The sequence below is a fragment of the Eurosta solidaginis genome, chromosome 5, assembly GCF_040869045.1.
Source record: "Eurosta solidaginis isolate ZX-2024a chromosome 5, ASM4086904v1, whole genome shotgun sequence".
NCBI lineage: Eukaryota > Metazoa > Arthropoda > Insecta > Diptera > Tephritidae > Eurosta > Eurosta solidaginis.
The window spans coordinates 101657772-101685532 of record NC_090323.1 but is presented as its reverse complement, the minus strand read 5'-3'; the positions used below and the strand labels follow the sequence as shown (position 1 = coordinate 101685532).

General features: G+C 41.6%; 1 protein-coding gene and 1 pseudogene across 1 annotated transcript in view; both read right to left on the bottom strand.

Annotated features, from left to right (window-relative positions):
* Window positions 1-27761, bottom strand: part of SREBP (Sterol regulatory element binding protein) — an 801341-nt gene that overhangs the window by 24144 nt on the left and 749436 nt on the right. The window lies entirely within an intron of this gene.
* Window positions 8985-11869, bottom strand: LOC137252796 (glycosylphosphatidylinositol anchor attachment 1 protein-like; annotated as a pseudogene).

Genomic DNA, 27761 nt, shown 5'->3' with positions numbered 1-27761 from the left:
GACTCGATTCGACAAAGTAGTGTGCTGAACTCTTCAAGGGTAAATTTGTGACCCAAAGCGATCTTCTTGAAGTAGTTCTTGAAGCTTTTGACCCCTGCCTCCCATAGTCCGCCCATGTGAGGAGCTCCTGGTGGTATGAAATGCCATGTCAGGTTTTGGTGACTGTACTTGGATAAAGTTTGGTTGCGAGCGTCCGCCAGGAAAGCTTTGAGTTCTGAGCGGAGAGCTCTGGAGGCTCTGACAAAGTTGGTTCCGTTGTCGGAGTAGATGTTCTTTGGACATCCTCGCCGAGCGACAAACTTATCGAAAGCTGCCAGGAATGCGGCAGTACTGAGGTCACTAGTGGCTTCCAAGTGAATCGCTTTGGTTGCAAAGCAAACAAAAAGGCAGACGTAACCCTTTGACATGCGGCATCCTCTTCCGCTATAAGATTTTATGTCAAATGGTCCGGCAAAATCTACCCCCGCATTGGTGAAAGACCGGGAAAAGGTGGTTCGTTCTGAGGGTATATCTCCCATAAGTTGGGTTTGGGACCGCTTGCGGAACCTTGTGCACGTTTTGCAATTGTGTATGACCGATCGGATCATATTTTTGACCCTAGGGATCCAATATTGTGTGCGTAGGCGACGAAACATAAGTTGGTTCTCCCCATGCAGGGTGTCTTTATGGATGAACTGGACAAGAAGTCGTGTGAGCCGGCAGTCATACGGCAGAATGATCGGGTGCCGTTCACTGTAGGGAAGATCCTTGGCCCCTGAAAGACGACCGCCCACCCTCAATATGCCCTTTTCATCGACAAGGGGGGTAAGAGGGAGGATTTTACTCTTTGAACCGATGAGCTTCCCGGAATTTAAACTCGAAAGTTCCTCCGAATAGTGCCTCCGTTGGTAGAAAGCTATTAACTGACTTGTCGTGGCCTGGATTTCATCGGGTGAAATGAAGTGCGATGCCGCTTTTAAGGAAGATTTTGTCTTAGGATTGGTTCTTTGGATAAATCTTCGAACATACGATATGACCCTCAAGGCCCTGGACAAATTGGAAAACGTTCGAGGATGTCGTCTTTCTCTTTTATTTTTGAAGTTGCATGAACCTGCACCCGTTTTTCCTCTATGTTAGTCCGATAGTCCTTTTCTTGTATTGGCCATTCTGTCTTATCTTCTTGTAACCAAGAAGGTCCCTGCCACCACAAAGAGTTATTGACTAACTCCTTCGCTGATAGTCCTCGGCTAACCAGGTCTGCAGGATTGGATGCGGATTGTACGTGGTGCCAGGATTTGTTTCCTACCTTTTCTACTATTTTCGTTACTCGATGAGCGACAAAGGTTGACCAAGAACAAGGGGGTTTTCTTATCCATGCCAAAACAATCGTAGAGTCTGTCCATAGGTGTAGATTGAAATTTTCTAAATGCAGATTTTCACGCACTGATTCGATGGTTTCGGCCAGCAACACTGCACCGCATAGCTCCAATCGGGGTAAGGAAATTGTTTTAACGGGTGCTACTCTTGTTTTTGCTATTAATAAGTTAACGTAGACCTCATCCTTTATCTTTGCTCGTAAAAAGACTGTCGCGGCGTAAGCTTTTTCCGAGGCGTCGCAAAAGCCGTGTATTTCAACGTCGTTGGTTGGCGTAAAATACACCCAACGTGGGATACGAATTCCGTTAATGGAGGGGTATTCCTGCATAAAATTATGCCATCGGTCTAGGGTTCCTGCCGACACTGGTTCGTCCCAGTCAGTCCCTTCTAGCCAAATGCTTTGCATAATGATTTTGGCAACAATGACGACTGGGGCGAGCCAACCTAGAGGATCAAAAATTTTAGCGATTGCAGAAAGTATTGCCCTTTTCGTTAACATATCCCGATTTTCAATTGGTTTTTGGTGAAGTAAAAATAATCCGCATGCGCGTTCCATCGAATGCCCAGGGTCTTGACCGTACTTGTGTCCTCGAATTCCAAAAAGTCTTCGTTGAGCAGATGAGGTTTGGGTATCCCTTTCAGTATTCTTGAGCAATTTGACGTCCATTTGCGAAGTAAAAAACCTGCGGACTGTAAAGCATCTGTGATTTCATCGCGAGCTTTGAGTGTGGATTCGATGCTATGTCCCCGGCTAGAACGTCATCGACGTACATCCTGTCCGTAAGATATCTGCGGCAATTGATGATGAAGTTTCAACGTCGTCTGCTAGTTGGTGCAGTGTCCTTATCGCCAGATAAGGAGCACAATTGACTCCAAAGGTGACTGTCTTTAATTCGTAGACGCTGATAGGGTCACTAGGATTGTTGCGAAAAACTATTCTCTGGAATTGTGTTTGGTTTGGCTTTACCCATATCTGCCGGTACATCTTTTCGATGTCGCTATTAAAAACATATTTAAAGAATCTCCATCGAAGGAGTAGAATCGTTAAGTCGGCCTGAAGCACTGGTCCTGTATAAAGTACGTCGTTTAGGCTTGTGCCATTGGCTGTGGGACACGAAGTGTTGAACACCACACGAACTTTTGTCGTGGTGCTTTCTTCTTTTATAACCGCATGATGGGGTAAGAAATAGCAATCGGTCACGTGGGGTGGTATGATTTTTGGAACTTATGACATATCCCAATGTCTCATATTCCGCTAGTACCCTATTGTACTCTGTCTGTAGAGCCGGCGTCTTGGCCAGGCGTGTCTCATTCCGGTAGAATTGGGAGCATACGCCGTTTAGGGAAGGCCCTAAGGAGACGTTGTTAGGAAAATCCTGTTTAAAAGGAAGGGCGACAGTATATTTGCCATCGGAGTTTCTTTCTGTTGTAGCTTTGAAAAGTTCCTCGCAATAGGCATTATCTTCGTTAAGTGCCCTTTTCTTAGGTACGTTTTCATGTTCCCAGAAAGCGGTTAGTTGCTTGTCTAGGCTGATTTCATTAAAAAAGGATACCCGTGTATTAGTTGGCTGAGGTACTTCTGCACGACCAGTTAGAATCCAACCAAAGACGGTTTCTTGGGCGAGAAGCGTATTTAGAACGTTCTTCCTTATACCGTTCAGTATTATCTGGGGATAAATGTCGCCTCCAAGTATGAGGTCGACTGGTTCATTAATGAAGAACCTCTTATCCGCCAGAATCAGATCAGGGAACGCTTGCCGAGTCGTTGCGCTCACTTGGCAAGTCGGAAGGTCCCCTGTTAATTGAGGCAGGACTAGGGCCACTGTATTGATGCTTACTAAGGAGTCTGTAAGCGAACCTAGCGTAATCGCACATGATTCTTTTACCTGTGCAGATGGTGTATTATTTATTCCTGACACTTGCACATGCAGACGTTTGGATGGAAGGTTTATTCGCTTTTTTAGTCTTTCTGTTATGAAAGAGCATTCGGACCCAGAGTCTATCAGCGCTCTGGCGGAAAACTTCACTCCGTTGTAGATTATATTAACCCGCGCTGTTCCCAATAACACCCCTTTTGTTGTGTTAGCATGACACGAAGAGACGTTAATAGCATTATCTTGTCTTTTTTCAGACTCCATCCTTGCCCTAGCCTGCTGTGAGGTTGAAGGTGTATTGTCGGTGGCGTTTTGAGTCCACCTTTGAGGAGTTGTCTTTGGTTGTGCTGTCGGAAGATGGAGCAAGGTGTTGTGCCTTGCATGGCACGTGCTGCAATTAAATTGGCTAGTACATCGTGTCACGGTGTGTCCACCCGACAGACAATTCAGACAGTAACTATTGTTTTTTACAAATTCGATTTTCCCTGACGTAGACAACCTACGGAATTTTTGGCAATTTCGTAATTTGTGCTCCGTACTGTTGCACATCTTACATGCCGATTTTGGTACGCTGGCTTGGTAAACCCCAAGTTTTGTAGAATTTTCCCTAGAATTTGAATTTTGACTTTTGGGTGTTTTTGTCGTTTTATTACCCCTAAGATCGGAAACCGTCTCTAATGTCTGGAAGCGATTGGACAGGAAATTGTCCATATCCTCCCATTTCGGAATATCTGTTTTTCGTTCTACGGTCTGTTCCCAAGGAGCCAGTGTAGATTCAGGGAGTTTTGTGGAGCATAAGTAAGTTATAATTGCATCCCAATTTTTGATGTCAATATTATGACATTGTAGCGCGGAATGCAATTGTTTATCTCCCGTTGCAATTTTTTGATTGAGGTTCCACACTCCTGTTCGACTGCCGTCAGATTAAATAAAAGTTTAAGTTGTGTGTTGACGAGGATACGTTTATTTTCGTACCTGTCGCTTAGATTTTTCCAGGCGGGTGCAAAACCGTCGTTTGTTAATAAACACCTTCCCACTATTTCTTTTGCCTCCCCTTGCAATTTTTGTTTTAAATAATATAATTTCTCGACATCTTTCAGATCGGTATTGTGGATGTATAGTGCCGCGAACATATCTCTAAAGGCTGGCCAGGAGAGGTAGTCGCCTTTAAATACATCGGTGTCACAAGGCGGCAGCCGCATTTTGTGTCCACGGCGCGAAGAGTCTTCATCCTTTGCTTCATCTTTCGCCGGCTGTGGGGTGATAGCTTCGGCTTCAGCCGCCACAGCAGACATGCATTGTAGGTAGCATGCGAAGCAACTTTTGTTCTTTCTTCTTACCGAGCTGAGTTCCTCTTTGGACAGCTCAGGATTGCTGAGAAGACCTTCATATGCGGACTTGGTCTTCTTCCATAGTGCCCTTAGCTCCTCTTGCAGTAGTGCAAGGGTGTGCTTGTTACGGGATTCGGCCGGGGCAGAGTTGAAATCTTGCTCAAACTCCACTATGGAATCAGCCAATCTAATATAAGTCTCCATTGATTTTATTAATTTGAATAGTTTGTTTCTTTGAAGGTGTCGAGCGTGAAGGCAAAAGACTTAGTGGCGTTGGTGTATATTCAACCGCAGCAAAAATTGTAAGAGTGTTTTGTTTTTTGTACGTAGCCCAGCTATCAATCCTGCTGTGATTGTGCTGTGTGAGTCAAATCTAAAAAATACACGGATTTGAACTCCGATCGGATTGTATGTGTTAACACAGAAAGCAATCTTATGTGAATTTAGTGATAAGAAAAAATTTGAATCAGATGTAAATCTTGACGTGGTGTAATGTGTGGCCAGTGATATGAACCACTTATAGAGATCCTCACGAGGATTATGTAAGCCACAGATAGAAATCCTGACGAGGATTTAATGTGTATATAGTGATATGCAGCACAGATAGAAATCCTGAAAGGTTCTAGTGTGTACAAAGTGATATCAAACACAGATAGAAATCCTGACGAGGATTTAGTGTGTCTACAGTGATGTGCAATGCAGAGAAGAGAATTCGTCTGCAAATATTTAATGTGTCTAAAGGGTGTGTTGGACACAGATAGAAATATTTTCTGAAAACTTAGTGTGTCTAAAAAAAGTTTAAAACGCAGATGTAATCCCGATGTGGATATGATGTGTAATCCTCGAGATTTGAAACACAAATAGAGATCCTTATATGGATTTAATGTGTTTAAAGGGTGAAATTTGACCCACAGATAGAAATCCCGACGAGGATTTAATGTGTATACAAGTGAAAGTGAAACACAGATAGAAATCCTGACGAGGATTTAATGTGTATACAAAAGGTGTTATGTGAACGTTGATGAGTATCGCCGAGTATCCAACCAGGGTATCTTTCCCAATATAAATAAGACAATAAATTTGTTTATCCAACTTAATGTGGAAAATTACACTTTTAATTATTTATTATAAAAAACGCTGAAAACATACAGCTATGTAATATTAAACGATCAGTATAAAATTGTGTTTGTGACCAATTGTGATGAGCCACTAGCCACCCAACGCAGTGCTAATTTTTGGCGTTATGGTATTATTTCAGTTCGCAACTGATTAATAAACTGATTTCCGTTCAAAAGTTGTTGATTATATGTATATAATTCGGTGAAAAAATACTCTATATTAAATGCCTTCGAATTAATATGAATTAAGTGTATTCACAAATGAGCGATTTGCAACAATTCTTTGATTGATTGTCGCAATTAAGCAAAAATGACTACAAGCCACCCAACGAAGGTGAAATGCTTTAGAAAAAAAAAATTTTTATGTGGTTGCAGAATATTATAACTCCGAGAATATTGTGCTATTTCTTTGCAAGTTCATCAACCAAGTGAGAGTGTATGTAGATTGTTGCCGAAAATCAACAACCGAAAAGACTGTCTATAGAAACCGAGTGTAGTTGCACAGTGCAGTGATAATTTTGTTGCAAAAGGAGAAACAAAAGATCCACTGACTGTCTTGCCTTGAGTTGTGTCGGAAAAGTCTTACCACTGGTGGGGGACTTAGCCGATAATCAAAAGGCGCTAAGTGTGCGTTTAAAACACAATGAACCTCCACTTGCTTTGACTTGCAAATGGATATCACAAATTCACTCGATACGTGAATTCGTATATAAAAAAAAAAAAAAATGTGCACCAAAATCAACCACTTACCTTACACAAGTTTTGGTAACGTATGTGATTTGATATGATGTTATGTGGACTGTTGATGTGATGTTATGTGGACTGTTGATGCGATGTTATGTGGACTGTAGATGTGATGTTATTGTGATGATGTGAAAAATGGACGTGATATCGTATGATGAGTTGATTCGTTTTAGCTGTAGTGATAAATTTTTGGCTGTATGTGTGTTGTGATGACCAATTGGACTGTATGTGTTGCTCGTTCGTTTGCTTCTTCGCTGGTTGATTTTAATTTGTAAATTTGATACCTTTATATAAATAATATCTAAGCTCTTAGGCTTTTCACATGTGCTGGTTAATTTCTGATTGTAAAATTTGTGCTTCGATTTTATTCCTTCGATTTGGCAAATCTTTGTAATTAGGTCGCTTCGCTTTTATTTCGGGGAGAAGGACCAAATGTTGCGGCGGCAAGACCACAGATAGGGCGCGCTCGCAATAATGGTGAGGAGAAAAGAAAGGAAAAAACACAACGATTACGTTATAAAAAGATACACAATAATGTTTATTAAGAGAAAAGTAAATTCAAATTCAGAATTAATCCACTTAATCACAATTCACGATTTCCTGTGACGGAAGTGCAAAATGACTTCTATAATTTTTAGTATTATTGAAAGACTTACCTTCGGTGGCTTGGCTGCTGGCGGTTTCTTAAACGTTCGCAAAAGAAGTGAAAGAGGTAAAAAACCTTTTGTTCGCGGTCACCGCCGAATCCTAGGCTTAACTATTATCCGGCGGGGTAAACGGTTATCGGTATAAACCGATATGTATAAATGAAATATGTGAGGTAAAAGGACAACGAAAAGAAAAAGTTAAGTAATACGAGGGTGCACCGCCATATTTAGGCTTGTGGCCTAAACATGCCGGCCCCCTTGCGGCGAGCAACTTCGAAACGATCGTAACGCCCCAACAACCAAGTCCCAAAGGGCTCGCGAGAACGAGTCTCAACTTAAAATTAACGAATCTCAACTTAAATTTAGCCCCGCTGTAAATGCGTATGGAAGAAAAATAGTGTGACCAGGATACATAATTCGACCGACGCCAGACGCTTCTCCGTGGGATTCCTGTGAATAAAGAGATGTTAGTCGAAATAGACATGGGTTGATTTTAGTGCACTTTACTTATTGAATGGACAGAAACCCGGTTATTGCTGGTGGGCTCCAGACACTACCAACCCGAATATGGTGGCTTGAGTCAGCAGCCCGCCGACGTTCGACGGTGGTGTGCCGCTAACCATTAGGCTGGCGTAGACGCGCGCACCTAGTGTGAGCCGGACCGGTGTATACCAGCTTCATAAATTGGAATGGCGTGGCTACCGATGGATCTAGAGTTGCTGTCGGACTAAGCCGTGAATATCGCGACACCACTGTGGCCTGGGTCGTCACTGCTCCCGTTACTCCGTATTTCCCTCGCAGAACAAGCGTGCACTTCACGTGATAGGACGTGCCGGTACGCTCTAACCCGAGTTCCTTTGCGAGATTTGCATCGATGATTGAATTCGGAGCGCACGGATCGATAAGGGCGCGTACTGCGTGGAGCTTCCCTCCTGCTGCTATCCGAACGACCGCCGTTGGAGCTATGGCTACAAATGCGCGTGTAATGGTTGTTGCTAGAGGCGTCTCCCGGAGGCATCCTGTTCTGAAGCCGGCTGGCGTTGTTGGTTGGCGCGCGAGCGTGGTTACTTGGTTACGAGCATTATACGGGGCCGCCCTGCCAATTGAGCGTCGTGACGAGCGGGACGGACGCGGTTCCGCGTCGCCACGGCGCTCCCCGGCAGAGCGGTGCGATGGGGGAGAAAGGACGTATAAAAACGCGTCTCTTGTGCTTATTAAAATCTAAAGGGCCCTTTTTTTTCCAAAAAAAAAAAAAACAGCAGTCTGTGCAATTCATAATAATGCATACAATCTCACCTGACAGCATAATAGTAGCTAAAAGTATTTCCTTTGAGCAATTATGTCGACAGCCGGCAATTATCATTTTTGCAACTGTTGATCCAAATGGGAATTCCGATATAACAGCACCAAATCTGTCTAGCGATCTATAAGCTATTAAAAAACAAAATCATCAATGTACATAGAGCAACGAGATTACGGCACAGCCAACATTACCTTTCTGTCTTCCAAATTCCAAAATGCCACATGACTATTGGTACCTGACCAACTCAACCCCAATCTTGTTTGAATTCATAAGCACCTCATCGAGTTTAAAGTTAAGCACACCAATTGTGCCATCTTGATGCACCACAGCAGCAACATCCAGTGCTGGTGCAGGTTCAATACAAGTGACTTTGTTACCCCACCCAGCCAACGGGCATACCAAATCTATTTGGTACTCCATTAGAATGCGACTCACTTCTGGCCATAATTTTCAAAAGAACTATTTAGCAGTTAGGTTTGAAATTTTTAATTGATATTCAAGCAATGCTGAGAAATTGTTCGTTTATCACAAAATAAATACATAATGAGCATAAAAGTTGCAAATCTATTACTATTTGATCATTTGTAACAGCGCGTTCAAATGTTGAAACTCTAATCATGCTTTTTACTAGGATGAACGCTTGGAGTATGTCGGCCCAACGCAAGTGTCCAATATAAAATCCATAGCGTAAAATAAATGGCAGCATTGGCAGTATACAACCAATTGCCGTAAATAATACTGTCCATTAATCCAAATGTAATGGCATCTACTGATGCACCTAAAGCGCGTATAGCCAACTGACTGAGGGTTAACTCAGGAAATTCAAATAATGTCAGCCATAAAGCTAATAAATATATGACTATTATTGGATTGAGCAATAGTGTATAAGCGCGTGTTAAATTTTGACGAAATCCATTTTTTCTTTCACTGGACAATAATATTGTTAGAGGTGTGATGAGTACAGCCAATATAAAACCTAAAGCAAAATTTAGCAAACCAGTAACAATGAGTGCAACACCCATGAAAATTAATGCTGCTATATGTAGCAACTGCAGACCAGCCTCATCTGGCAAGTTATAGAAAAGCGGTAGTAACACGCCCATCCACACTTGTACGCCCAAAATCGTGGCAATAATCAGCTCAGTGCTCATACCAACCGAGGTAAAATAATCTCTTACTTGTTGGCTAAATGGCAAAGCATTACAGAGAAAACCTAATAGTAGCGCGATAACTGTATAAACTAAAACGGATATATATGGCAATTCCACAAGTGGATTTTCTTCAAAGATCACTATTTCATCTCCATCTATCGGTAGTGTAGTTGTTTCATCATTTGTTGTGATAGTAAGCCAGAGAAGAAAAGCCTTAATAAACATTGTGCTGGCTAAAGCTATAAGACATGGCATGAAATCACCAATTGAAACGAAACGGTCATTTTGCACAAGAATATAGAAGAAGTAGCTCTGATGAAAACGTTCCAACAAGTTGTTTAAGCTACGAGAGATGTGCAGTTCCAAAACGATTGTTGTTATTATGGTGTGTTGTACGTTTTACAGCTTCAAGTGTTAGTGATTCAATACGATAGCGATGAAAAAGACCATGATTACCATTTGGTACACCATTAGCTTGGCTCATTAGCATTTCCACCATGTGGTGAAAGTTATCCTCTAACGTTCCGCGCTGTGAACGCCTTCGCTTACGTGGTGAATGCTTGTAACCGGATGATAAACCGCTACGTGATGTAAGGCGTTGTACCAAATTAACATATCTAAATTGGGTAGTTGACCATTGAGGCCCTCGATTTTCACGTCAATATAATCGATATCTAAATCTTGTATTTCTAAATTTACAGCTACAGCTGCTTGTAGTGATCCTGCACGTCCTAGCAAATTACCACAACGTAAAATTTGTGGATCTTTGATTCCACCTTCATGATATGCCTCCAACCAGGCATGCATACCTAATTGCTCTTGCTCAGTTACAAGAAATATCAAATCTTTTGCCCAGTAATTTTTTTTTTGCGTGCAAAATCTGCAAACGCCAATATTATTGGTACACTAGCCGTAATGTCCGCATGCATGGAACCAATCCTTTTCAGCGTTGACGTGTGAGTCTTTTCTATCGTTAACTCCTGAAACACTCATCGAATTACCATCAGCAGCAACAACTGCTGCACTCTGCCGATGCATTGCCCGTTGCTTGATGATAAGGTGCGCACGATGTTGATACGCTCTATAACTGCGATGATTTATTAAGTACTGCCGCTTTGGTTTACGCCAACGTGCCGATGGATACGTTTATATTTGCCCACCACGAAATTCGGGCATTCGTTGCCGTTGTTTCATGAATAGAGCACAATGGGACTGAAATGACAAAAAAGAAAAGAAATAAGAAATTAGAAAATGTTACAAAATTATAAAAAGGGAACGATACTTATACTCACCCATCACACATTTTTTCCATAATGATTAATTCATTCAAAATGTCTCTATACTCATTTCCATGAATGAATCACATTTTGAATGAACGAATCAAGGTTGCCACTCGATGACATTTGCTTTCGTCGGTTCTTAAGCTGGAGACATTGGTGCTTTATCGGTAACCGTATCGGTAACCTTTTAACAGCTGATTTGACCAACCTTATGAGAATCAATGCAATCGATTATTGGTGCCGCTAAGGTCGTAACCGTATCGTAGCCAACCAATTGGGTTTTGGTCTACCGTCGTAACGATAAACAGCTGATTACGTTAGGGATAAGGATACAGCGATACGACATACGGCACCAATGACTCCGGCTTTACGTAGTAAGCACATTGCGCGCGATCCAAAGGGTATCTCAACTCGGATCCATGAGATCCAACACACCCGAGCGTTAGTATGTGAACAATGGGCTTCCTTTTATCAAAAAAAAAAAAAACATGAAAAAAATAAGCAAAATAGGAATTTTCCTTAAATCAGTTTGCCATTATTATTTTTATTAGGAAAAGTTAAGTTTTCTTCTAAACTCCAAATTAGTTTAGACTGTTTCGTGAACTATAAAGAAATAACTTCGAATTTTAAGACCGTAAAATTTCCAAGCCTTTCAACGTTGTTTAGTAGCGTACACTTAACGGTGGAAGAGCTAATGGGAGATTTCAATACAATCTTTACGATTGATAAAATAATTAAAGGAAGGGTCAGAATGTTTTTACGAAATAGTAATTCAACAAAATCAACGTTATGGGAAAACCCAAAACAAAAAAAATTTAAATTTCCAGAAATAATTATCAGCGTTGATGTCGCGTCAGGACTCAGACGCGAGCTGTCCCTAAATGATTGCATGACATGACCATTATGTCTCATTACGCTGCCAAATTGGCTGACAGCTCTACATATTACCACACTCGGTAGTGTAGGCTATTTCCGCCCGGATGTGTTGAAATCAACAAACACACCACAATTGTGATTCTCACACAACATGGCCCAAATCAACACAAAGAGTGTTCCCAGACAGCAAATAAAGGCCACTTTACATCTGTCGCACATTTATCTGCACGACGTCATTTGACTAGTCATTTTAGAGTCATTCAAAGGTTATATTCATAGTCACATTTGCATGGGCGTGGGTAAGCTTTGTGTCCAAATTTTTTATGGCAATTACAAGGAGCCGTGAAAATACACGGGTAACTCGTGATACCATCTGCTACACAAATGTAGCGTATATTACCGCATATTGCCTGTATTAGGCAAACACCAAAAAATATAGTTTGTCCTGAGTCTATATTTAATAATTCTAAATTTCACTCCTTGATTGTTTCAACATCAGAACTTTCATTCTGATGAAAATATTTTCAACATTACAGATACCTTTACGCGTATCTCAATGCAATTTTACTAAACCTAACAGTGGTTTCAATCAATACACGTCATTATGTCGGCAGACTGACTTAATCAGATTATTCATCCCGAGTACGCCAACCACAAGCTCAGCCTATTAAGCTCCTTGTCTCCGCTCATAAGCCACCCAACCCAAGGGCATCTACGAATGATCTATTAACAATTTGATATTCCAGAATGACTGGATTGTCCCATAAACGCGCCAAGACGGAGGCACGCGGCAGTACATTCAGCGTCATATGCCGGCTATGTGAAAAATCGCACAGCATAAGGCTCTGCCCAATTTACCGGGGCATGACGAACATGGATCGACTAAAGACGATTATAGATTTGAGATACTGCACCAATTGCTTATCGCCATTCCACCAACGGAAGACATGTCCCAGCGAAGATCGCTGTCATCGGTACAACGAGCAGCACCATCCACGCCACGGAACAAACCCTGTGGTGGGAAGCGGACATCGCCGACGAAGAGATCGAACGACGGGAAGATCCTACTGCAATAGTAGCAACAACACCACCGGGCGGTTCTGGACCACAACGTTTCCGACCGCTATTACGTCATGAAAAGCCTTCAAATTTACAACGCCGGGATGGCGGGGAGACACGTCCTTTCCCCCCATCGCACCGCTCTGCCGGGGGGCGCCGTGGCGACGCGGAACCGCGTCCGTCCCGCTCGTCACGACGCTCAATTGGCAGGGCGGCCCCGTATAATGCTCGTAACCAAGTAACCACGCTCGCTCGCCAACCAACAACGCCAGCCGGCTTCAGAACAGGACGCCTCCGGGAGACGCATCTAGCAACAACCATTATTCGCGCATTTGTAGCCATAGCTCCAACGGCGGTCGTTTGGATAGCAGCAGGAGGGAAGCTCCACGCAGTACGCGCCCTTATCGATCCGTGCGCTCCGAATTCAATCATCGATGCAAATCTCGCAAAGGACCTCGGGTTAGAGCGTACCGGCACGTCCTATCACGTGAAGTGCACGCTTGTTCTGCGAGGGAAATACGGGGTAACGGGAGCAGTGACGACCCAGGCCACAGTGGTGTCGCGATATTCACGGCTTAGTCCGACAGCAACTCTGGATCCATCGGTAGCCACGCCATTCCAATTTATGAAGCTGGTATACACCGGTCCGGCTCACACTAGGTGCCGACGTCTACGCCAGCCTAATGGTTAGCGGCACACCACCGTCGAACGTCGGCGGGCTGCTGACTCAAGCCACCATATTCGGGTTGGTAGTGTCTGGAGCCCACCAGCAATAATCGGGTTTCTGTCCATTCAATAAGTAAAGTGAACTAAAATCAACCCATGTCTATTTCGACTAACATCTCTTTATTCACAGGAATCCCACGGAGAAGCGTCTGGCGTCGGTCGAATTATGTATCCTGGTCACACTATTTTTCTTCCATACGCATTTACAGCGGGGCTAAATTTAAGTTGAGATTCGTTAATTTTAAGTTGAGATTCGTTCTCGCGAGCCCTTTGGGACTTGGTTGTTGGGGCGTTCCGATCGTTTCGAAGGTGCTCGCCGCAAGGGGGCCGGCATGTTTAGGCCACAAGCCTAAATATGGCGGTGCACCCTCGTACTACTTAACTTTTTCTTTTCGTTGTCCTTTTACCTCACATCTTTCATTTGTACATATCGGTTTATACCGATAACCGTTTACCCCGCCGGATAATAGTTAAGCCTAGGATTCGGCGGTGACCGCGAACGAAAGGTTTTTTACCTCTTTCACTTCTTTTGCGAACGTTTAAGAAACTGCCAGCAGCCAAGCCACGCTAGGTAAATCTTTCAATAATACTAAAAATTATAGAATTCATTTTGCACTTCCGTCATCGGAAATCGTGAATTGTGATTAAGCGGATTAACTCTGAATTTGAATTTACTTTTCTCTTAATAAACATTATTGTGTATCTTTTTATAACGTAATCGTTGTGTTTTTTCCTTTCTTTTCTGCTCACCATTATTGCGAGCGCGCCCTATCTGTGGTCTTGCCGCCGCAACAACACACATTAAAATATAATTTAATTGTTGTTTTAAATGTGCAGAATGTGGTGTTATTTATTATTATTGTTATTGTTGTAGTCTAAGAACAACCTTAGAGACGTGACGGTGGAAGATGACGAAACGCTAAGTTCGTTCGATGTAACATCCCTCTTTACCCACATTCCGATACAATTGGCTATTTGCACAATTATGAGACAATGGGCAACGTTAAAAGATCATACGACGTTAACAAACAAACAATTTCAAACCTGCTGGGAATTTTGTTTGAGGGATAATAATTACTTTACATACGATGGAAAATTCTACCAACAAGTTTACGGAATTCCAATGGGCAACCCACTGTCACCAACTGTAGCTGATATAGTGCTGGATAAGATTCTTGACGACAGCATTGCCGAATTAAAAACTAAGGACATATATATAAAATACATCAATAAATATGTAGATGATATATTCGCAATAATAAAAACCAAGAACGCGGAAGAAATACTAAAAACTCTAAACCGACAACATAATAAAATCCAATTTAGAATAGAAAAAGAGAAGGAAAACAAAATAGCCTTCCTAGACGTTGAAATAATAAAATCGAACAATAAACTTAAAATTAATTGGTACTCCAAGGCCGTAGCATCATCAAGGATGATAAACTATCACTCCAACTACCAATGGGTGCAGAAGAAAAATACGGCAATTAACTTTACTAAGAAAGTTCTAAACTTAAGCGAACAGAAGTTCATGAAAGAAAACGAACGACGAATTAAAAATATTTTATACAAAAATGCCTACCCTAATAAACTCATAGACGCATGGATTACAACAACCAAGGCAAACATACCTAACAATGCGCGAAATAATGTAAGCTTAAGAAATAAAAACGAAAAGAAAATATACACAGGCGTCAAATACATACCAGGCCTAACAGACAACAAATCAATGCAAAGCTTTACAAAGAACAACAACATAAAAATTGCACACAAACCAAACCAAACACTTAGCACAATATTTACACAAACAAAGGACAAGATAAGCAAATACCAACAACACGACGTAGTGTATGAAATAAAGTGCAATGGAGCAATAGGAGAAGAATGTGATAAAATATATATTGGAACCACGAAAAGATCGTTAAACATAAGAATAAATGAGCATAAAACCGACGCGAAAAACAAAAAAACCACAACAGCGCTTGCTGAGCACCTGACTAGCACAGGCCATACAGCAGATTTTGAAAACACGAAAATGATAAATATTGAGAGAAGAGAGAAAACGAGATTAACATTAGAAGGGCTGCGCATACAACAAAAAGTAAACAAAACGATGAATTTCAAAGAAGATGTGGATAACATAAACTGCGCCTGCGCGACTGCAATTAATTACAGTGTACGAGGCAATGGACGCAGTGGCTCTTTTTAAATGTGCAGAATGTGGTGTTATTTATTATTATTGTTATTGTTGTGGTCACAATTAAATTATATTTTAATATGTGTAATTATACAAATTAATGTAAGTGAAATATTGATGAAGTTTTTTGTTGTGAAAATATTAATAATTGTCATCTTTGTTTTATGTTTTATGTTAAATAAACCAGGCTCCCTGAAGAAGATGTAAAAACATCGAAACGCGTAGGAGAACAAGGAAAAACTTAGTTTTTGTCTTACATTAACGGCCTTAAAGCTCTGAAAATCAAAATAAAAAAAATTTAAATATGCAAAAAATTGCTACATAAAGTTTAGCTCAAACCCTGCTCATTACTAAATTTTATTGACGTCGCCAGCACGTAAAGGTCCATAATTCTTTCACTGAACTTTTCTCTCGAATGCTTGTAGAGTTTGATTTTCAATCTCAGAGAAGGGAATTTACTTTTCAATTGCCTTTTTTTTCAGTTCCCAGATCAAGTCCTTTAACATTTCGAAATTGATGCGAGCAACAGAAACGTGGTCACCAAGATAAGATTTCGATGAGCTCACTCTGCCAGATTTTCATCATACTTGGAATCTTTCACAGCATCTACCATTTTCATCAAAATAATTTTTGATAGCCCCGAACTTGAGCTATTTTTCAAATGGAATAGCCACCTCTACTAGCATTGTATACCAAAAGCTATAAAGCAACGAAATGAAAAGCAGATATTGCTGTGAGTTAAGTCTCTTCTATCGCAGCAATGCGAATGTTGTGCCGCTTCATAAAATCGACTATCTACGCGATCTTCCAAGTAAACCAATTACAGTTTAACTGCAGGATTCTGAAGTGCAACGAGGAACCCGTTGTCACTCTCGGAGTAAGTAACGGGTGACTGCATCTATGTTGAGGGAGGCCAGGTCGCAAGTGCTGTTGTAGCTCCAGGACTGGACGGCGCAGGGGCGTAGGCTTAGGATTCTTTTGGGCGTGAACCGTAAGGTACCACAAACGATTTGTAAACGTTACAGGGACGACGGGTTCTGGGGTCTCGCGCAGAACATCCCTTGCGATGTAACCATCCCTTACGGGTGACACACTGACAAGAGTGTGACCGTCCTAAAAATACTCTTTTCTGGCACACACAGAAAACCCATTTCTCTGGACCGGGATCAGGTACTGGCCCCGTATTGGATTCGATACCTTCCCGGAGTAGGAAAATATGGCGCAGTCCCGCTGCAAGGATCTGCTGGTATGATGACAATTTGTGGGAGGGACGCAACAAATTAAATGGGAATACACTGAAATGACAGCCCTTGGTCGGGAAAAATCTCGAGTCGTTCCGGTACATAGAACCGGCTGCCTTGGGAAGCGTTACATCTGATCTCTTACACAGCAATGTTTTGTTGTAGGGTTTGAGGGCTCTTTGTTTAAATATGTTATTAAAGGTGCAGTTTGATATATAAGCGAGAGCTGTTTTTTTTATGACTTATAATATCTTTTCTAGAGTTTCGGTGAGTTTAGGATTTTATTTTTTTATTTTTTCATAAAGCTTATTTATTGTAAATTATGGATGTAAATTTTCATTTCATTTCAAGATTGTGAATAATAAATTTTTCAACAAAAAGTTTATAAAATATTTATTTGCAAAACTATGGAATAAACAATTGAATTTTTAAAAAACTTTTGGGTGCGATATTGTTGTATTGGTAAGTACTTAACAAATAAGCAACAAGTTTTATTTTTCACAACTTCGGGGAAAATGGTGTGCGATCGAAAATACCAGCTTTCACATTCTTAGAATTCAGGTTTGGAAATGATTTTGAAATGTATTGGAAACATCCACAAATTTTTTCGAATGCCTTTACATATTGCTCCATAAGACTCAATTTGATATGCAGAGGAGGTAACATTATATGGTAGCAGTCAGTAGGTTGGGATGAATCCATTTAGAGTAATTTATGGGGTTTATTCCTGTGATGTTGAAATAGATAAATAAATACAAGGCGCAATACCCTCCGAGGAGATTTGAGGCCGAGCTTCTCTTCGAATTTGTGTCGTGCTCCTTTTTAAGTTTTTCTACAAATTGGTGTTTTATACCGACTCCGAACGGCATCTGCAAGGCAGGTGAGTTTTCACTGAGAAGCTTTTCATGGCAGAAATATTCTCGGAGTGCTTGCCAAATCACTGCCTAGGGACGAATCCGTTTAGAAAAACGTTCTTCTAATTGAAAGAAAATTGTTTCTAAAATTTTTGTTGTTGCTTTGCTCGCGGTGTGGACCAAAGATCTTATGCGGCCGCCACACTTGAAATTAGATCGTTTTTGTTTGCCGTTAAGCGTAATATATTTTCTTTTTCCAAAATATTTTCTTTTTTCAAAATATTTGTACCTCATTTTCTTTCTCCTCTTTGTGTTCCATTTTATCATGTATACCTATTTCTCATTTTCTTACTTTTCCCCTTTTTTATGTTAAGTATTTTTAATTGTCAGAATATCTTATATCATACGTGACTAGCACTGTTAAATACTTTTTTCAAAATTGTTGTGTCAGGATGAATATATATGTTAATAAATAAATAAATTCCTGAAAGCGTAATAACTCTACACAAATTTTACACATGAAATTTGGAAACCAGGGTTTATTTTAATTTCATATAGGGAATCGTCTAAGTCCATATAAGCTCGTTTTACTAGATCTGACGGATTCAAACGAAATTCTTTGAACATATCGAGCCATAACCGCACAAAGGGCTTAACCGACATAATTTTTGATTTTTTGTTTTTGATGGAAACCAAAAGGCCATTACCATATGCACCAGCTCCAAAAAAATCAAAGTCGTACGAAATACCGATACGAAGTTATAGATAAGCCAATTTTGGCTCAAGTGCACAAAACACTTTGTTTATATTTTTTGTGCTCGCAATGTGTAGGTTAAGCCTTTTTTTCCCAGAAAATTTTGTCATTTTAATACAAAGTTTTTACATTTTGGTATGCATGTTTCGTAATTTTCGTGTTTTTAATTTAAATATGGACGTCTTGCAAACACAGGTGATTATTTTAAGGTTTTTCTTAATATTTGATTTCTGATAAAGTTTCACTAGTTCCATACAGCGACACCGATTCTTCAGAGGAAATAGTTGAAGCAGATACTTGTGTTGGGAAACGAGGTAGGAGGATCCCGAAACCACTACCCAAAAGACTTCTACGAAAGTAGGGACCTTCTACTTCAGTTTATACAGGAGCTTACAGAGAATTTCATCGTTAAATTATTAAGATTTGATATCACTTTGTGATAAAAATATAATTCCCCAAATTTTCCACAGAGAGTACCTCAACTTAAAACACAACTCTTTTATCACAGATACATTACCAATTACTGATGTAGAAGACGGCAATGTGAAATGAATAGATTGTACCTTAGTTATATAGTTTTTATTTAGATAAACTTAGTTTAGTTGTAAATTTAAAATATTTGTTAATCAGTCTGAATCTTTAAATATGAATTCCGTCTTGAAATCTGAATAGAAACATTGATCTGCATCACCAACCACTGTTTTTATTGTTTTCAAATGTGTATATTTTAATATTTTAGTTTTGGATTAACCGACACTTTCAAGTAATGATGCCTTTTTTTGGAAAGCAAAAAGGGCGTAAGCGACAAATGCGCCATTATTATTAAAGAAATGAAAAAAATCCCACATTAGTATCCGTCAATTATATAGTCTTATATACACTCTAAAGTAATCGCAATATAGAGACAACAAAAGCGTCTACTGAATAATTTTGTTTATGCGGGTTAAGCCCTTTCTGCGGTTATGGCTCGATATACGCACCACCAATAAAACAAAAAACTGTTTGGATTGTTTACATACTCTCCTCCCCATTATGAACTCATAATAAACGCAATGGATTACAGCAGTTACTACCCGAATGGCTACCCTAAAAAACTAATACCGCGCGCGATCCACCACTGAATAGAGAATTGAACAAGAAAAGCAAATATACACAGGCGTAACATATTGTAACGAATTTACTGCAATTCCCCTTATTTGCAATCTTCTGCTAACGTTCGAATCACTAAACTGTGGAATAAATAACTCCACTATTCAATAATGCAAAATGGGCGATTTATTTGAAACTCCTGTTGCATATATGTCTTCTGTTCTTCCAGTTGAGATGACATTTGCGACGACATTGATGTTACTGTTGATGTTTGAGCAGTTATTGCAGCCAATATCATGTTCAAGTCTGTGCTCGTAACTGTCTGCGATGTTTCGTTTTTCTCTTAAATTTTTGTTGTTGTCTCGTCGACATCAAGATGAAAGACATACTCTTCCACGTTAATTCCTTCTGCTTCCATTCCCTCTCGTAGTCGTGCCTGAAATTAATGCCAGTTTTATTCAATCCAGGGCTCTCCAACTCCTTCTTCAGTTGCTGGATCATCAATTCACTGAACTTTGCCATGTCCTTGTTGTCCTCTGGAATTTATTCAACAATCCCACTTCTGACACCAATTACAACGAATTTACTGCAATTCCCCTTATTTGCAATCTTCTTCTAACATTTAAATCACTAAACTGTTGAATAAATAACTCCACTATTCAATAATGCAAAGTGGAATTTATTAAAGTACTTCCATAATAACACTACTATTGCTCGCCAGATAGCGTCTTACATTAAACGGATTGTAGCGCCTCTACTGTTGCTGCCTTTTATACTCTGTGATTTCCTCGTTGCATCTTCTAGGCGCTTCCAGAATTTACTTAGTTACTGCTATAAAATTATAACTACAGATGCACGTGTATAGCTCTCATATGCGCGTGTATTTGTTAGCGACACTTCCACAATTATAATTGCATACTTTTGGGAGCATCTCAGATAAGATATCTGCATGTGTTTGTGCGTTGCTTCTCCGCTGCGTGTAGGTACATATGTGTAGACATAATGATTGATCTATTGATGTGCATACAAGTCACTGCTTAGCATCGGCTTAGAGGTGATGTTGCTAATATTCGTCACAATATATATTCCAGGACTAACGGACAGCAAAACAATAGGCAGCATCAGACGCTACAGCAATACAATCCATTATCCAATGTTACTAACGAAAAAACTAATAAAGTATTGCGAGCCTACTTGCTTTACAAGAAAATATTTTTGGGACACCGGTGCCAATTATGCGTGAAAGGGCTAAGCACGTGTTACATGTTATAATGGTGAACGGGGTTCCTTCCATATAAGATCGGAATCTCTTCACATTCACGATCGCGGCATAGCATTCTAATTCATAATGCTGTAGTGCTGCGCCTTACTGAGTTTTGCTGAAACGTAGGCGATCGGTCTTTTGTTCAGGTCATCGTCTAGTTGAAAGAAAACCCCTCCTACTCTGTCAGCCGATGCATCGCATTGGATGTCAAACTTTCGATTAACGTCCGGGTGGGTAAGAACCGGTGCAGAAATCACACTTTGCTTTATAATTTCAAAAGATTTCATAGCTTCGTCCGTCATTGAAAACTTCTTAATTTTATCTTTCTTGAGGCAGTCGTAGAGCAGTGCTTCGTGGTTTTAGGTATGGGGAAGTCCCTCACAGCTACCTACTTTACCCGACTACGTACCCTAGATAACGAACCCCTTTAAAGCAAGACTTGCTCCTTTCGACATTGATTGTTAGTTTAGCCTCGCGAAGACATCGAGCGACATTTTCCATCAGACACATATGAGACCAGAAATCTTCGGAACAAACTAACAAATCTTCAAGATAAACAAACACACATTCACATTAAGTGACCGGAATGACTTTGTCCACTGAACGACACATTCGTTACGATGCGTTGCACAACCCTAAAGGCATAACGGTAAACAGGTATAGGGGTCGGCCAGGAACAGTAAAAGCAGTCTTTCCCTTGACTTCTGCTCCAGAGGAATCTGCCAGAACGCGTCCTTTAAGTCGATAGCGGAGATAAATGTTGTGTTTTGCAGCCGGCTGAGGATCCCGTCAATGTGAGGTAAGAGGTAGGCGTCCTTAATCGTCCTTTCGTTAACTCTGCGCACATCCAGGCAAAGACGGTTTTTGGTGCCTTTCATTCCGAGTGAGACTGGTGAGTTCCAACTGCTCTTGGGCGCCTCAATCATATCATGCTCAGCATTCTGTACAGCTCGGCGTAGATGAGTTTTTGGATGGCGGGAAAATTGGATAGTGCGGCTGTTTCACTGACAGATTATTGTCAACATCCTTGATGACGTGTTCCTCCTTACCTGTCTGGCCTAACCCTAACAGCGCCAAGGACAGAAACTGGGCTTTTACGCGCTTCAACATTGCATCTTGTTCCAGCGTTGAAGTGTGTTGAACGACACGTCACCCTCGGCGGGCACGAGCTCCGCCACACTGGCAACATTCATACTCTCATTCACACCCTTACTTACCACACTCAGACCGAATGCCTGCCAAAATACCAAAAGTTTACCCCCAGGTACCCCTCTTGTTGTAGACTAGGCCCGATCAAAAATTCGAATTCTTTTGTTGTGTTTTTCCCCACAACTGGTAACTTCATTACCCCTGCCACGGGGGTTTCCTCCCGTTCTGGGTTCGGATATTTCGCCCTTGATTTTCATGATCAAGGCATTCTTTCCTCGAAGGAGTGCAGCTGAGTATTTGCCTAGGCAGCTGGCACTCGTCTTTGAGTCCAAGAGAGCAAGGACCTCCTTATCTCCTTTCGCTGTTTTGGCAAATAACCGATTATCTCCTTTCACTGTAACAATAGTTGAGCTAATCTTGTTACGCAATCGTTTAAAGAATTTCCTTTTCTCCCTCATTTTCTGAATATTCTCATAATTCCTACTTTTCCTTTTGTTAAGTATAGTTTCACAAAAAATGCTACGTCTTGCCTACTCGTACTCCAGCTTTCGCTTGTGCAAGCTCTTAACCTCCTGTCTTTCTCCTCTAACTTCTGATTTTCTACTCCCTTCTTTCTTTTCAAAGCTTTCACTCTTGTATTACCGTTGCCTTTCTCATGGCTGGAGTCCCCGGCCAACTCCGCCAGTTTCGGGTTTCCCTGCTTGAAAACACAAAAGGACGAAGCACTTCCATATGCAAAACAAACCATACCGAGGAAGAGGACGAACATTTTTTCGATTTTTGTGCTTCTGCCGGGTTTTTTGGCGAAGTGATCCACCGGCATACCGCACGAAAAACACAATATTAAATGGAGTGGAGATGCACAGAAGGGATTGACAGTGGACTTAGACACGGGACTAACGGAAGGACTAGTACTATTGGGATGGGTAGAGATTTGGTGTTGGGGTTGGCGTTGAGGTTTCCTATCAAAATCTTCTATATTACTTTCTTCCAAATTATCGGGCTGTTCGACCTTATCTTATTAACTGCCCTGGTCCGGCCTGAGTTTTTCTTCTCCCTTACACTTGATCTCCGACACCAATCCATTATAATGGCGAAGATCAGGTTGGCTAAGGACGGCTTAAGGTTGCCTCTGATAATTCCAACCAATTCTCTATCGGGGATTCTCTTCCGCAAACGGAACGTCAGGTTATGGACTTCGCAATAAAAGTCTCCGAAAGCTTCTGTAGACTGCTGTTTTCTCTCCATTTTTTCGCGGATTATTTCCTAATCGGACTGAGCAGACTTGAAGTGGTTTAGCAGATCGACCTTTAGCTCGATGTAGCCAAAGTCGGGCTCCTCCGCATGGTCCTCATGGACCAATGTCACTTCAAGGCTCTGCCGGAAACCAGCCAGTGAAATTCCGTGAAAAGCTCCTGCATGCGTTCAACCCGAAAGATGAATCTTTCGACGCTTATACCTTTACTTCTGCCAACAAATTTGATGTGCCATTTTGCAAGATCCAGTTTTTCCATCAGGGTGCTGCTATCTCGCTCAACAAGATCGCTCGCTTGTGATCTGGTCAGATGAGTGGTTTGGTAGTATCGAACCTACCAACGTGGTGATAGCACAAAATTGAAAGTGACAAAAAAATGAAACCCCAGCGGGTTAGGGGATCAGAATATACCCGCGGTAGGTATGCCTGTCGTAAGAGGCGACTAAAATACCAGATTCAAAGGGCTGTGTAGCGCAACCTTTTAGGTTGCCAGCGCAATATATAGCTTCTCCAAACCCAATTGTCAACCTCACCTATCCGCGGCGAATCCTGTTTCACTAACAGACGAGGCTCTGGCGACCCGAAGCTCCTCATGGAACTTGGGGGTAGGGAGGGAGGGAATGGCCTGAAGGTTCAATGTGGCCACATAAATCGTTCCCGAGATGGTCGGGCTAGCACCTTAACGGTGCTATGGTACCGGAGCGTACCGGATTTGTATCCGGCAAAGGACCATCACATCGATAACACTCCCCAAAGCCTTCGGGGAGCAACCTTATCGCTACAACAACAACAACAAAAAAATGAATGTGAAGGGTAACAAACAAACCCTATTCGGATTAAATGATTAATTTTCGGTATGCCAGAAAGACAAAGGTAAGTTTATCGGAAGCGTTCTGGCAAATATATGTAGGTGAAAACTATGCGAAAAAAATCAAAGATAAATAGCCTTGTTTTATTACTGGTTGTTGTAGTTGTCGATCTCTCTAGGCTGAACCCGCTGGTACGAATGAATTGTGTGGAGCTGGTCAGTGCATGAAGGTGGTGTCGCAGTGGTTGTTGTTGTTGTGGCGATAATTCGCCGATACCAAAAAGTGTGGCCGCTAATAAAAATAGCGTTTTTGTTTCCGCTGCCTGAGCCGCAAATGGTAGTTGTTGTTGCCGGCAGTAAAAATGGGTAGTAATCATTGTTTCTGCTGGCGTTGTGCCGACGATAGAAGAAAAATGGTGCAGCTGATGTGGGCGTTGTGGGCCGTGGCAGTGCTGTGCCCGGTGAGTGAGGTGGCCTAGAATTTAATGCAATTACTGAGTTTAGCTCAAAATACTTCACTAATTTTTGACATCTATACAAATATAAATGTGTGCTTTTGTGTTTGCATGACTGCATCTATATTATGCTGTCTTCCTATTTGGCTTGCTTACGAAAATTGCTTGGTGGAAGCAAATTTCCAGTATGCACTCCAGATAGCAAACAGTGATTTTGGTTTACCTCGGCTTTTAACTGTCTGGTTCGTGGTCCACGGCTGGGACTGTCAAACGTACGCGCGGAAACTTACGGCACCCACAACTCTTATTCGCGCTTTACAAATAGCCTTTTTTTCTATTGAAGCCGCGCACTTCAAACTTATAATTTTAAATCGTTTTCGGGGACGAACTTTTAATTGAAAAGCACTCACTCTCACTGGACACTGATAATGTAATACTTTGTCCGTGACCTAATGTTGTGCCCTCTTAAAGCTACCGCCGTGGCAGAGAACGCTACGTATAACGGAAATTTTTACCTATAGGTGCAAAACTATCATTCGGCCTAACGTTATTCCCTTTTATAGCTACCGCCGTGACAGATAACGTTACTTAGAAGGGACAATTGACACTAACGCGACACTAGCAGTTTTGAAACAAATATCAACCGAAATGTCATCTCAACTGGAAGAACAAAAGACAAATATAACATCTCAACTGGAAGAACAGATATATCAAATTGAGTTGCAAAATCGCTACCAAAAAGCGCATGAGACGTTGCAGGAGTTTGCGTCGGATGTCGAAAGACTGGCCCACCTAGCACAATTTTGGAACCCCACTTAGCACAATTTTTGAAGCACTGAAGGTGTTACAACAGAAAACTGCCGGAGTTATGAAGTGTTTCAAGTGCGGTAACCCAAGTCACATTGCACGTCATTGCAGCACCGGTCCTGGTAGTTCCAACTTGGGTAAGCAGGAGGAGATGAGCAATAGTGTGCCAGATGTAAAACTCGCGAGCTAGCTCCAGCAGTTGAATGTCCTGTGATAACTGTGTCGGAAATTGGAAGAAAATCGAGTAGTATTAACGTAAGAGGAAATGTGGATGGCAAAGATCGTGTACTGACTGTCGATACGGGTGCATCTCATTCCTTGATCCGATTTGATTTGGTCAACAGGAGAGTGAAGCCATTACCTGGAGCAAGATTGCGTACGATTACTGGCGAGTATAACCAAGTCCAGGGAGAAGTGGTATGTGAAGTCTTAATTGGGGAGGTCATGGTTCTACACAAGTTCGTTGTGGCAGAGATCGTTGATGAAGTCATATTGGGAGTGGATTTCTTAGTTGACTATGACATCAGGATCGATATGCACAGAGGGATTATGCAGTATAAGAACAAGGACGTGCCACTTAAATTCAGTTTTGAGCAAGGGTTCAGCAGTAAGCGACTGCTGGTGGAGAAGACTCGAAAAAGACCACGAGAGTCAAAGGTAAAGGTTGATGGATCGAATGTGCCAAATAAAGCGAAAAAAAAGTACCTGCGAGAAAAATACTGGCATTGGCAAAATTAAATGGACGCACAAAAATGAAAGAAAGAATTTCCCAGAATGAGTGCGAGGGTAGTTTTAAGCCAGGGCGCACTACTTTTGTGAAGCGTCGGAACGATACTGATTATGCGAAGCCAATCCGTCAAGGGCAACCTCGACGAAGTAGTTCATTGGCCAAACAACAGAGTGTGAGGGAACAGTCTAGGATAATGAGTAGTAGGATGAAACACAGGTTTGCAAGAAAACAACAATTCGGAAGGTTTCTTGGAGGGAGATTTGGTACTATTATACAACCCTCACTGCCGGAGAGGTAGGTGGTGGGTAGGTAGGTGAAATGGCTGGGACCCTGGTCGCCCAAGTAGCTATTTAAAGCCGTTTTGATGCCATGTAACTCGTCTAAAAACCTGCGGAATGTTACGGTAAATGTATTACAACTAGCCAGGGTTGTTGATAAAATTAAGAATATTCGGGATTGCTATCACAGATAACCCTCTGAGGTCTTCTAGAAACAGGGTTCCAAGGAACGTTAGCCGGACTCTAGCTAGAACCGAACATTTGCACATAAAGCGTTTTCCTGTTGAATAATCTTGGGTATCTCTTCGCTACACTCTTCACTAAATAAAAGATTTGGGTTTTTTCTTAAACGTTATAAATCCACAAATCCACGGCCACCGTGGTGTGATGGTAGCGTGCTCCGCCTATCACACCGTATGCCCTGGGTTCAACTCCCGGGCAAAGCAACATCAAAATTTTAGAAATACGATTTTTCAATTAGAAGAAAATTTTTCTAAGCGGGGTCGCCCCTCGGCAGTGTCTGGCAAGCGCTCCGATTGTATTTCTGCCATGAAAAGCTCTCAGTGAAAACTCATCTGCCTTGCAGATGCAGTTCGGAGTCGGCATAAAACATGTAGGTCCCGTCCGGCCAATTTGTAGGGAAAAATCAAGAGGAGCACGACGCAAATTGGAAGAGAAGCTCGGCCTTAGATCTCTTCGGAGGTTATCGCGCCTTACATTTATTTTTTTTTTTATTTAATAATTATAAGTTAATTTCCAACTTCAAGTCACTTGCTTAAATTTCTTTACAATTCACTTTCTTCAAACTTGGTAAAATTCAAAGTATTTCAATATATACACGACTTTGTAATAGGAGCGCATCCGCGGTTGCCGTTTGGTAGTTCAAGACTAGCGAATGGAATCTTGCTCATGCGCGATGGCAGTGGTGGGTGTTCGTTCGCCTTTCCATTCGCCGCGCACGGCTGCGCATAGGAATTGCCGCCATCTAATGGGGATGGTGGCGGCTTAAACATCCTGCCCGCCCTGCAGGGAGGTGTTAGTAAGCACCTTCAGTAGTTTTTGTAAGGCGCGGGGTATCTAAGGCGCCACTGGCCGTGTTGCGCCGTTTGGCCACTTGGTGGGGTGCGCGCGATTATGCGCTTGGCCTTTCGTTCGGGTTTAGGGGTTGCCGCTGGTTTCTTCTCTTGTTCGATCCGCTGCGCGTGGTAGCAGTGGCAGAGCCCACACTGAAGGCAGCTGTCGGTCTCTGCCGTGGAAGCCAGATTGATGTCGTCCTGGAAGTATAAGAGCAGACAGAGAAACGCGAAGCGGTTTGATACAGCGGATGATAAACGGAAAGTTAATACTGAAAGTTAATTATACAAGGAAAATATATATAAGTTAGAGCGTTGTGCTCGAAGAGTGCTCCATTGGAA